Source organism: Myxocyprinus asiaticus, chromosome 48 (genome assembly GCF_019703515.2).
Source record: "Myxocyprinus asiaticus isolate MX2 ecotype Aquarium Trade chromosome 48, UBuf_Myxa_2, whole genome shotgun sequence".
Taxonomy (NCBI): Eukaryota; Metazoa; Chordata; class Actinopteri; order Cypriniformes; family Catostomidae; genus Myxocyprinus; species Myxocyprinus asiaticus.
Window position 1 is genome coordinate 3570001 of NC_059391.1, and position 14274 is coordinate 3584274.

A 14274-nucleotide genomic window follows, 5' to 3' on the forward strand; every position below is an offset into this window, starting at 1 on the left:
AACATATATATATATATATATATATATATATATATATATATATATATATATATATATATATATATATATATATATATAGAGATATATAATTATTATTATTAGGTAACCTATTCAAAATCAATCTTAACTGCCATGAGGCTAGTTAATATTTAGCATACTGAACTATGTATTTAGTAGTCCCTCAAGATGAATTTCCTATAGTCCCAATATGAAAACAATATGCCCCTATTTCCTTCTGAAGGAAACACTGGAAAGGGCAAACAGGCTCAGCTGCCCCTTTTTATCTTTTTTTTTTTTTTTTTTTTTTTTTACTTTGACCAAATACACATAAAATACACCGGGATTCAACCCTCCATCAAAACCTCATCTGTATGTTACAGAAGCATTGATTACTGTAGAGGACCGCGAGTCTATATAACATTTATAACTGCGGGAGCGAGTTTAGACGCTTCTGCTCCGACCTGTCTGTCACCACTGATTTGCACGCTGAAGTCATGGGAGTGCTGGTTAGAGAGAGAGAGAGAGAGAGAGAGAGAGAGAGAGAGAGAGAGAGAGAGAGGGTGTTTACAAATTCCATTTCGCGCCTGCTTTACACTCCTCCTATCCGATATTAGCAGGCAAATGAGTAATTGAGGAATCAATACACCTTATTCTCGTTTAGCGGGAGAAACAGACTCCTTATGGCAGTCAAACGGGTGACTTCACAGCCAGTTCTTCATAAGTAATAGATACACTGCGCTCAGCCAGGCTGAAGAGACGGTGAAAAGCCCTTTCATTTGAACTGGAGCGTTGCGCGTGTTGGCGCGTCCGGGTCACGGGTTGTTACGCGCGCTCCCTCAGATTGTTTTCCTGCGAAGTTGAGATAAGTAGCTGACCAATGAAGCTTGTAATTGCAATATTCCGCAAACTGGCCCCCGATCAGTATAAAAATCTCTCCATCCAATTACAAGATGTAATATTTCTGCACTCAAGCTGGTAATGAGCTCTAATGCCTGTGCTGGAGTTAATCCCCCTCGGATGCGCCAAAGATCAGATGTTGCCTCTGTAATTAGACTGGCACAAAATCATTATTTCATGTTCAAATAGAAAATGAGGTTGGTGGGGAAGTTAATTTCTCTCTGCTCTTTCAAGCATGGACAAGAATTTAATGATTTAATTACAGTTGTAAGCTCTTTGGATCAGACTTAAATGGAGCCCAGGGTTTATTTTTTTCTCCTTGGGCTCAGTTGTGTAAAAGGCAACAGCGGTTCAAAGTCTTTGACACAAGCTCAGAAAGAGGAGATATTTTTGTGAGAGCTTTTTATATGAGGATACAAATAGCCTCGGTTCCTTGTTCTACAACTTAATACATCACCATTGATGACACAACTGATGGCAATTAAATGAAATAGCCTACATTCAATGTCATTATAAAGGAATGGTTTAACCAAAAATGAAATTCTGTTATATTTATGGGCGATTCTCTCGAAACCTGTCAAGAAAATGTCCTGGTCCTATTTCAATCCAAAATCAAAAGAAACAAATAAGAAATTGTGTTTGGATACTGAAAGTTTTAGGGCCATTCATATATTTTTAGAATTTGACATTATTTTCATGGCAGTTTCGCTCATTTTATCCCCAACTCTCATTTCCGCACTGTGCCAAAAAAAGATGACCATTATGATATTGTCATTACTGAATAATATATATAGTTGCAGTACTGACAATATCATAATGGTCATCTTATTTTAATGCCTTGGTGCCAGATACCACAGGACACCTTCAGAGGTCTGTGGAGTCCTGTGTATATATATATATATATATATATATATATATATATATATATATATATATATATATATATATACAGTCCATTAAAACCACCTGCCTAATATCGTGTAGGTCCCCCTCGTGCCACCAAAACAGCTCTGACCTGTCGAGGCATGGACTCCACAAGACCTCTGAAGGTGTCCTGTGGTATCTGGCACCAAGAAGTTAGCAGCAAATCCTTTAAGTCCTGTAAGTTGTGAGGTGGGGCCTCCATGGATCGGAATTGTTGGTCCAGCACATCCCATAGATGCTCATTTGGATTGAGATCTGGGGAATTTGGAGGCCAAGTCAACACCTTGAACTCTTTGTCATGTTCCTCAAACCATTCCTGAACAATTTATGCAGTGTGGCAGGGCACATTATCCTGCTGAAAGAGGCCACTGCCATCAGGGAATACCGTTGCCATGAAGTGGTCTGCAACAATCTTTAGGTAGGTGGTACGTGTCAAAGTAACATTCACATGAATGCCAGGACCCAAGGTTTCCCAGCAGAACATTGCACAGAGCATCACACTACCTCCACCTGCCTGCCTTCTTCCCATAGTGCATCCTGCTGCCATCTCTTCCCCAGGTAAATGAAGCACATGCACCTGGCCATCCACATGATCTCAAAGAAAACATGATTTATCAGAACAGGCTACCTTCTTCCATTGCTCCATGTTCCAGTTCTGATGCTCATGTGCCCATTGTAGGTGCTTTCAGCAGTGAACATGGGTCAGCATGGGCACTCTGACCAGTCTGCGGCTACGCAGCCCCATACACAGCAAGCTGCGATTTACCCTGTGTTCTGACACCTTTCTATCATTGCCAGCAGATCAGAACAGATGAGCTAGCCTTCGCTCCCCCATGCGCATCAATGTGCCTTGGGTGCCCATGATCCTGTCGCCGATTCACCGGTTGTCCTTCCTTGGGCCGCTTTTGGTAGGTACTAATCACCACATACTGGGAACACCCCACAAGACCTGCCGTTTTGGAGATGCTCTGACCCAGTCGTCTAGCCATCACAATTTGGCCCTTGTCAATGTCACTCAGATCCTTACGCTTGCCCATTTTTCCTGCTTCCAACACATGAAATTCAAGAACTGACTGTTCACTTGCTGCCTAATATGTCCCACCCACTGACAGGTGCCATTGTAACAAGATAATCGATGTTATTAACTTCACCTGTCAGTGGTTTAATGTTGTAACTGATCAGTGCACATATATACAACAGCATTTTTTATACTGTAATACAGTAAACTGACTGGGTTGCAGTAATGAGAATCATCATTGAAAACAATTGGAATAGTAAAACAAAATGTCTGGATGTTACGGTAATGAGAATTGGGTGGTACATTTTGTTTAAGTGTCCTCAAAATAATGTCATAATGAAAGAAATTAAAAACATAGACTTTATTTTCTTTATGCAATATATATATATATATATTATTGGATTTTGGGTTAAATATGACCAGGCCATTTAATTTACAGGTTTTGTGTACTGAAAACCCTAATACGTTGACTGTACTCAATTAATTGAGTAAATTTGTTCCCTTAATTGAATTAAGTAATGGCATCTCCAAACCTTGCGTAATTAAGTTTCCTTAACTTGGTGTTCATATAGAATAAACTGAACTATTTAAGTTAAGGTACCTAGATGCAAGTAGACTTAACTCAGATTTGCAATTTAAATGTTGTTTTTTCAATTTAGTCATTTTAATTGAATCGACTCAAATTTAGGTCATAAAATAACACAGCTTTAAAAATAATCTTTATTATAAAACAATTTTAGATTATAACTGATTCAAGGCCAATCATTAAATAAACTTTTTTCTCCACAGAAATGCATAAATACTGTACCTGTTCTTCAGCAACGCATCCAGAAGGAGAACTGAGATAGTGGGTCTAAAAGAGACACAGATCACCCTAATAGTGTCATCACACAAAATAACTATTTGCAATAAAACAACATAAATAATATTACAAAAGGACTAAAACCTCAATGAATTCTTACTAATAACTAGTTAAATGTCCCCGTAAGTTCCAAATCACCAAGGAAACATAATTAAATCATTCAAGTGCAAGGCATTTTGGGTATTCCCCATAGCCTCAGTGTAGTACTCAATAGTCTGGGTTATTAACACTTAAAATCTTAAATCTATGGATTGTTGAAGAAATTAGGTAAAAAATACGTTTAAGGAATGTAGATAGTATATGAGTTATGAGCTCCAAACTTGACATTTCAAGTAAAGTTTAATGAAGAAAAATGTATCTGTCCAGGAATGACAACGGTTTGCAGTGTAAGATCGTCCTTACTTGCCCTCGTGTCGTTCCAAACCCATGTGACTGTCTTTCTTTCGTGAAACACAAAAGAAGATGTTTAGTGCTTAGTTTAGTTTCTGCTGCTCTTTTCCATACAATGAAAGTGACTGGGGAACTGTTGCTGGGCTCCAAGAAACACCATTAAACAATCTTAAAAGTAGTCCATATGACTCCCTATGAACCATAATACTCTTCTGTAAGAGTTCAAGTCTTCATTTAAGTCTTCTGAAGTCATACAATAACTTAATACGAGGAACAGATTAAACTGAAGATCTTCCCTTCTAGCCTAGCTCTCAAATCTCACTCGCATTTACTAATTATGTGAGAACCAATGGTGTTTGGTGTCATTGATGTCAAATCAGGAGCACTTTGTCTTGACCCACCATATTTGAAAATATGTAAATGAGATTTGAGAGTTATGACGGAATGGAAGATTTACAGTGAATAACAACTTACATTTTTGTCTGTTATTTGCACAAAGCTATGAGGGAATAAATGAAAGAAATACAATTTTGGGGTGAACTATTCTTTTAATTATGTGTACACAGAAAAGATTATTTCAACATGTTCATGGATTTTGTTCAGTTTGCTATCTTCATAATACATGAGGGCAACAGTCCTGTGTGTCTTATATTCACTGTTAGTGTATAACGCTGACATCCATCCACAGTCCAGTGCAAATATGCAAGAATATATTTTAGCATTCAGAGGTTTTATGTGTCACTCAATATGACAGATCCCCCCATCTCTGTTCCATATTCAAAAATGACCCCTTGTTTCCTCTCCCCTAGGAGCATCGTGCATAAATAAATATGTCATTTTTTTAAGAGACAGATCGTTCCTGAGTGAACAGTAAAAGTCAACATTTTTGGGAGCTAATAAATCACTATGTCTCTGTTTATGTTTATTAGTGGTTTTTACTAAGGCAAGTTCCTATTAGTATTGCTCATCACTATAATGTATATGCGTACAGTGGTAAACTGTGATTTTTTTAACGTCAGTTGGAGCACAGTCCCCTTGTTGCCTGTGGTGTGTTTGCACATGACAGTGTGTGTTTGAGTTAATTAGCTGTGGAAGAATGTGTGGTTTAGTACACAAGTGAGATTTGCTCCGGCAAACCGGCTCTGTAAAGTTACTCATTCCTCTAAGACCCATGTTTTCTATTTTGCCTTTTTCTATCTCTGTATGTTACAGGATATTAAAGCGATGGTACATGAATTCTTACAAATGAGAGGGTTTTCCTGTGCAAAACTTTCCAGGGTGTTCAATGTGTTCCTTTTTTTTTTTTTTTTAGGCACATTTCTATGTGGTTGCTAGGGTGATCTAGGCAACACTGTATAATATTGTTCCTTTTGTTAAGCATTTATTTAGGGGATATTAATGACTCATAATTCATTTGAAAACACATTATAAATCATTGATTTGCATTTATAACATCATGAATAAAAAGGGTGACTTTAATGCACTACCTGCCAAATAGTGAGCCATTTTAACTCACATGTTATAAATGCTTAATAACACTCAACATTAGTAACCTATGAAAATACACGGTACCTTAATATAAAGTGGACACCTGTGAAGCATTTATAAAAGAGATATTCGGGGTTCAATAAAAATTAAGCTCAATTGACTGCATTTGTGGAAAATTGGCACAAAAAAAAATTTCAACACATCCCTCCTTCTCTTTAAAAACATAAAAACAAAATCAAGGTTACAGTGAGACACTACCAATACAAATCTACGTTTGCTACATTATGACAATAATCATGAATTAAGTCATTTTACGTTTTTGATTTTAGAAAATTCAGGAAGTATGAATACATGTATTTATTAAGCATTTATAACATGTAAGTTAAAATACTCACTATTTGGAAAGTATTGCATGAAAATCGTCCTTTTAATTTATGTTGTTATAACTGCATATCAATAATTTATAATGCATTTTTAAATGACTTATAAGTCATTAATTACCCCTTTATAAAGTGTTAACAAATTGAACATTAATGTAAAGTTTTTACCAGGTTATGGGTGGTTTCTAGTGTTGGTGGTTGCCTACTGGCCCCAAGTCAAAAGAGCCCACACCAAAGTTTCTATGATTCTCTAGTCTCTAGAGAAGTCTATGGGATGTTTTCACCTGTTTTTATCGTTCGGTGGCAAAAATATCAGCCAAAATCCTAAATCTGATCACTTACAACCAGAGGTTAAATTGGAAATTTTGAAGAGGGGGAACCCTAACAACACACCACTGCCACCACACATCTCTTTTCACTTGGAGCACTGGTTTCATTTTAGTTTGTGATCTAACTGGAACAGAACAGGGCAGCAGAGGGAGTGGAAACAAGTGCAGCTACAGGCAGATATAGTGGACCAGGTTCCGACAAAGGCTAAACGGACACATAATGCTAATGCAATCAATCTTAAAGAACTTTAAAGGTGTTTTATTTAAAGGTGTTTAAACCTCTGCTTATAACAGTAATAGCACACCTCTCCTCAAGAGGCCAAATGAGGTATCATTTGTGTGGGTTTAATCCTTAGGGTTAGGGGTTTGTTCATGTCCTTAACCCTGTATGAGAAACAATAAAAGTGATGCTAACTTTAGCAAGCACCACTAAATATAATGTCATTTGAATATTGAAATGTTACTATCACCAGTCGCAGAACACTGCCACTGCAGTCCAGCCCTTTCAAAGAAGCCGACACAATGCAACATTCCTCTCAATAGAGACCGAACACACATTGTAATGTAAAACATGCCGGGGAGGAAAAAGGCAATTATTATTTTAAGAGAATGATTACGATCTGAAATGAAAGGACCTCGGTGGTCCGTTATTTCTATGAGGGGGAGATTAATCTCTTCCAATCTGTGGACAGGATAATCAGGACTGCCCCTCACACCTGGTCTTCCTGTGTGTGTGGCCGTGATGGAGAGAGAGTGGAGTAATTAATGACTCTCGCCCCTCGGCTGACAGTAATGGATTGGCTGCTATCAGCGCTGGCCATCCGTTAGTTCGTGGGAAAATATCAGCAACGTGATTTGAGTGAGTCTTCATCAAATCAGGTTTTCCAGTGAAGTCATCTTGAGCTAAACTGATTGTGAAGATTCCTCGGGGCAGGTTATGTTGGTCAGCGAGTTCTTAACAGCTTTAAGTGGTTTTGTTTTTGTATGTTACAATTCCCTTTTATTTTGGTTCAGTTGCTGTTGAAAACCACCAACACACTCTCACAGAGAGATCGTAAATTGTACTGTATGAAATCAATGAGTTAGGTAGTACGAATTTGTACGACTTTTACAACAGCCAATAAGGTGACTCTCTCGTTTCCTTCTAAAGCACTAAAATTACTTCCTTCCGTCATATGCAAAATATTCTTTACGCTTCAAATCATCCTTACAGACTCTACTCGATGGTTAGGTTTAGACATGGGGGTTTGGGTTCTGGCATAAAATTTATAAGTATGTATAGAACGTCTGACACGCAGAACTTTCGTTTACTTCCACATTGCACATTCACATGTTTGCACATCTTGAATTCTTATGAATTCATATGAACTGTGATTTAGCCATTCGTCAGACTTCTAATGAGATGTAAAACTCGTCTTGAGTTTTTAAACACAAAAATCATGTTTACAGCATTGCTCTTACAAAGAAAGTTTATAGGGCATTTCACACAAATAAACATTAACATAAATACTGTCCTGAGAGTAATGCCACAAGACTTAAAAATTATAGTGTGTCCAAACGTTTCACAACGTACTGAATTTATCAGAGAGTTTTTTTCCCCCTTGCTGATACTACAACTGTGACAGGATAAATTGTCAGTCGCTTTGTTTATGTTTCTGCAGTGTTACACTGGGTAGCCCTGCCCACTATGAAATATCATTAGTCCAAAATCCTGTATCACATAAAACATTAAATATCACAGTGAAATCGAAATCAGTATGTGGAATTTTATTTAGCTTAAATCTGTCTGTGCTTACCGAAATGCAAAGCACTGCCCCCAGTGGTCGAAGCAAGAAGTGTTTTTGAACATAAGGGAACATTTGTGTCCCAGTTTCTGAGTGAAAAATCAAGTTGTTTTTAGCTGTAAAGGATGTAATGAAGTGAAGAGGAATGCACATTTTATTCATTCTACCCCCAAATTCAAACATCAACCCTAAACCTAACCATCAGTGGAGTGAAAATGTAATCTTAGATGGAAAATGCAACCTCTGAATCACACTCATCACTGTATATATAATGCAATAATTTCCTGGTTTCAATGTAGGATGAAAACCCATGTCTCCCATGCTGCTCACACAGTGCTCTTTTCTTAATAGAGCCAGGTATCGCCAGTTAACTCACAATAGGATACACACATCTAGAGATACACATACAGTGTATACGTATAATGACTCAATACATTGCGAGCCATCACAATAGCATAATTCGATCACAACTGAAGCTGTGGCAAAGACGCGTGAGACAGAGAGTGCATTTTTGATCTCTCATACTCAGTTTGCGTCACTTCACGCAACTCATAGAAGTGGCTCTGACTAGGCTTGCACGGTAGACCGATGTTACTGTAGTATTGCGATACTAATGGTTCAAAATACTGCCAGTGCCACAGTAAGTAATGTTGTATGTGCAGTAGTAAATATTATTTCAGCTAAAACCTGCATTTGAATCAGACCTATGTCTGCAATAACATTAAAAATACAGTCTTTTCGAGTGGCGTCCCCTTCACGCAGTGCCCTTTAAGTGTGCAAAATGCTGTTTAGATTTTCCTCTTTATATGGTATTGTAATGAGTGGTTTTCCCATGCTTCAAACACACATGTCTGAATCCCAGCGTGATAATTTGTACGGCTGTGTCTCCTAATGGATAATATGGATTTAAGTTAAACTTCAGAGAGTGAGAAGCTTTTTACACAAAACAATTAACGTAGTGAGATTTTGAATTATTTTGGGTTTTGCCTGATGAGACCGGGAAAACCCATCTGCCGTGAATGTCGACAGAGATTTCAAGTCAGAGGAGGAAATCAGAAACCTTATTAAACACCTTCGGACACATCCCACTGCCTCTGCAGAACACACACGGTTTAGTGCCACTTCATTTAACCTAAATGCTTTATTTTAACATTTACCGTTTTTCTGAAAAATCGAATGTTGCACTCGTTTAAAAAAATGTTCCCCAAGTACAAATGCATGGTGGCAGTAACTTCACAAAGTTCACACTTATGATATTGTCCCAGAGCCGTGCGATCAAACCGGTATGTGTGTGTAATCTGCACTCGCGCTGCTGTTTACCAGGAGAAAGGGGCTGAATCGGTTGTAATAGACCTTTTTCACACTCATCTGAATGACTTTCCAGAAGAAAGAAAAAATACAGAGCGGTGGATTAAGACGGGAGAAGATGCCAAATTTACTGTCACTCTCTCAGCAGCTGTAATTTGAGCCTCCTCCTAGTTCATCCATCAGTTATTTTCACAACTTCCAGAGCAACAAGTGGAATGGCTAGTTTCTAAGAACCACCATTGCTATGACAAACTGTGTTAAGAATTAACACACTATCATGTGGCATCGTGATACTACTTGGTATCGTGATACTTTAGCTGGTATAGTATCGTAAGATATGATTATGGTATTGTAACAACCCTAGCTCTGACCACAGAGAAATGTCAGTTTCAGAGTTTGCATTTATATAGATGACCCACTGCTTTATTAATTGAACTATATTAGAGGATAATCACAACTGATCCACTCCTCTCGCACTGGTGGACATTTACCATTTAATGTGATCTCATGTTCCGTTCTCTGAGACCAAACAACTATTCAACAACGAAAATATTTGTTGACAAAAATAAATTGGTAACACATAAGCAGATGTTCGTCCACCTTGAAAAGTAGTCCCATCACTAAAAGGACAATTTATACAGTTTTACATCTCTAATAACATGTTTTTGTATGGAAGAATTAACATAATGGCTTTAACAAACAAACTTCACATTTCAGCTTTTAAACTCTGCACTACACATGCCTCGTTGACTTCCATTGTAAATGCATTAATGTAAATGTGATTTTTGTTAGTTTGAGTCAGAATTATTGTCTTTTGTTATTGACAGCACACTACAGATGCTGCTGATAGAGCTTAAGTTTTTTTTTAAGCTGAAGAATTTTCCATTTTACTCTGTTATGGACTATACATCTTCCCTCAAAGTCTCATAAACGCATCTACAGCGAGGAAAAAGTATTAGCATAAATGCATTAGAATATGAATAACTGTGAGCGCACGATTCTCCCTCAAAAATGATTAATATTCATTCACGTTGAAGTCTTCAGATCAGCCCCACTACCCAACAATCCACAACTATTAATATTTAAATGCTGGTTTTATTTAACGGCAGATGCTCTGCATGAGGGTGTTTACGGGTGTGATGTGAACGATCTTGATAAGTTTCTCATGAGAGCTGCACTTGAGCGGATGCATTATGCCCTTGTGTGTCATCTGCAAAATCCAATTTAACACAAAGCAGTCTTATTTACAGAGAAGCCATAGATAAACATACCTGAATGACTTTTGTCCACAACCATTATGCTCATAAATTTACTTCTATAAAATTCTTCTTTGTGAAGGAACTCTTGCGTGTCTGCCCTCCATTCAAATGTCAACAGTATCTGTGCATCAACTGAGATCTGATATGTGGCCGACTGCAATCTTTTTAACTAACACACAAGTTTAACATGCTAACCAGCACACTGTATACCATAAAACGTCCCCATATTCATAGAGACTGAAGCACAGACATTAGTGACACTGAGGTGGTTTGCTGGTTTTAACTGGTTTAGCACTGGTCTCCTAGCCTGACCAGCTTATAAGTCCCCAAACCACTATAAAACCAGCAAAACAGACCAACCTGACCAGCTAGGCCAGCTGATGGGCCAGTGAAACATCTTAGGCTGGTTTAAGCATTCAAATTAAATGGTGGATGAAATCGAGAGAATGTCACTACTTAGCCTATTTTTCACTCAATGCTAAAAAGGTTACAAATAGTTTAGCCTTAATTCAAAATATACAGTACTTTTTCAACCAATATTTCATTGTGCTCTGTATTTTAATGCGTATTAGAGATGTTGTGATGTTAACCTTGCAACATGCTAATGTCTAAGTATTCCAACTGTCCCGTTCTATTTTGGCCATCCCTTAATTTTGGCAAAATAAAGATATCCCCAATTTAAGGTCTCCTTCAAGGGGGCTCCAATCCCTATTCTGCAGAATGGATTCAGAAATAATACAATGTGATAATACTGAGAGTACTACACTATTTTTGTAGTTATAAACAAACATGTAAGGGCTATACACACCGGACACCTTTTTGTCCATCATTGAGTTGTTTTGGCAGACTGATCTCACAGTAAAATCAAAAACAGTAGGTCGACTTTTCTTTAGCTAAAATTGGTCTGTGCTTTCCGAATTGTGAAACACTGCCCTTAGTGGCCAAAGCAGAAAGTGTTGTTGGGTGTGTGAGCACGTGTGTGCTCCATTTTCTGAGTGTAATATCCACAAAGGGGCACCAAAAGCGTGTTGAGAAGCAAGTTGTTTTCAGCTGTACATGATGTAATACAGTGAAGAGGATGCATATTTTATAATCTGAACTCCCCCAACCCAAACCTAAACCTAACCATCAGTCTTTGACTGTTGCAATGTGTCTCGCTGCTTTTACAGCATCTCGTGCCATGTGCAGTCTTAAAGCTGAAGTATGTAACTTTTTCAGTGTTAAAATACTTTCTAACCCAGCTAAATATGCAGAGACAACTATAAGTAAGCCATTAAGAGGTTAATTTTCTCGAAAACTGTAAACACTGTGTATCTGTGGCATTATAAAAATTCCTATGTTTGTTTTGAGCGACCCACCACAAAAACATTACTCAACCAATGGCGTGAGTTGGGGCTGGACTATCTGACTGTTTTAACAACTGCTAACAAGGGGCATTTTCAGAAAGCTTCAGTTTTGAAAACAAAGTTTTATTTTTGAAATTCCATTCGGTGGTGCAAGTGTAACATAAATTGCTTACTTCAGCTTTAAAATCCTGTGTCAAGTAAAAAAATAAAAATAAATCACATTTTAACCCTAAAATGCACATAAGTAAAAAAATGACACAATCTACTCTCTGACCATAATATGATTTTTTCACCAGCCACTTCAGGTATTTCTCAGTTTAGGTGTCTTTGACCTCATGGACTGTTGAATACTTTTTTTTATAGAGTTTGCATCACTACCCCTAGAATGCATATATATCTACATGCAGATACCTTATTAGCAGCTGTTCCTACAATATGTCGGCTCGTCCGCCATATTGGAAAGGTCCAGAGCTAGTGGCGTAACTACCGGCAGTGAAGGGTGTGCAGATGCACTGGGGCCCGGGAAGAGAGCAGCGGTGGACTTGCCATCGGGAGAACTGGGAAAGCGGGGACGGCCGTGAAACGGGGCCACAGTATGCTAAATGGGCCGCGATATGATGAAGTGGGCCCACGATATGCAGAAGCCTCCATCCCCCCTCGGTTGATAACTTCACATCAACCAAGTATAGAAAGTTGTCATTCAGCTGATGCTTTTATATAGAGTTCATGACATTACACTGATTACAGGGAAAACCCTCATGGACCAATCTGAGTTTAGATGCCTAGTTCAGGGCATTGGCACAATGGTAATAGCTCCTCCTGGACCACTTGTTAATGTGTTTGACCCCTCAAATTTTCTACTTTCAGAATGCCTCACCACTCCCAGCAATATAGAGTAATATAATGTAGCAGTAGTCTATTTTCACACTGTCACCCAAACATCCTATACCATGTGTGTGAAACTCTTCAGAATTGCAAAAATAATGCAGTATATCAACCACTTAAAACATTTAATTAATAAATTATCATTACAGTTCATTTTATTTGAGAAAACCAAGACGTTTTATAAAGAATACGAATCTAGATTTTACCTAAGTTTTTTTTAACCCATATATGCATTTAATAGGGGTAATGTAGCAAATGCATTATAGGGTCAAAAACTAATTTTGAGACTCCTGGGTTCTTTTCCATCCAGTTTGAACCCATTTACACCTCGTATTAAGATGCATCTTGGGTGATCCGATCACATGCGGTCAGGTGAGACACATCACTCTATTCACCTGGTCTCCTGTGACCACTTGTGATTGGATTTTGAGGAGAGGGTCTCTGATTTCATGATGACATATATCAATCACTCTGTCAATGTTTTACTGCTTAATATTAAAGAGCAACAAAGTCAGAAAAGACAAAGAAACCACAAAAAAAAAAAAAAAAATGTAAAAATAACAAATGTGAAGATCTGTGAAGTTCTCATGCTTGTGTATGTATAGGCTTTTTATCATTTTCGGATCAGACGGTTATTTCCTTTTAAAGCTGCTTGTAACCAGCAAAGTTTAACCTCTTAAAACTAAGTAAAACTCTTGTTTTAGGGCAGCGGTTGATTGACAGGTGAGGGGTGGCACTTCGCTACTCTGCCATGCAAAGGCAAAAGGCCGTAACTTCGTTTTTGATCGAAAATTAGTTATTGATATTTTTGAGACATTCAAGACCTCCTTTATCATGTGGATAAGTATCTTGAGTCAATTTCGTTGTTTATTCGAGAAAATAATGGGTTGTCTTAACAGTAACTTCCAAAAGCCCATGAGAAACCAAGGCAGAACTCCGTAACTCCAAATTACCGCTCTTTGACTTTGTTTTGGAACGCTTAAATTGAGTTAGGGTACTCTGCCTTTGTTTAGCCATGCGTCAAAATGAAGTTACTGTGCCGGCATGGAGTTACTGTACTCTGCCTTTGTTTTTACATTAAAGTTTACCGCATTTAAATTACGGTGTAGCCTGTGTACTGTCATACATCTGTCATTGAAGCAATCTGACGCACACGATACCTGAATAAAAGTGTAGTAAACAAATATTGTTGAGTGTTTTTCTATAGCATTTAAGGATGGCCTCTCGAGGGAAAATGATGGTTGAGATGGCTTTGAAACGGCAACATCAAGGTCAAGGTAAGAAAGTGTGTAACACAAAAGATGCATTAGAAAAACTAATTAGATAGATAGATCGCAATCTACTTCATTTAGCTAGCTAGCAGCCTATAGCATAAATAGGCTACTCGGCTATCCAATGAATAGG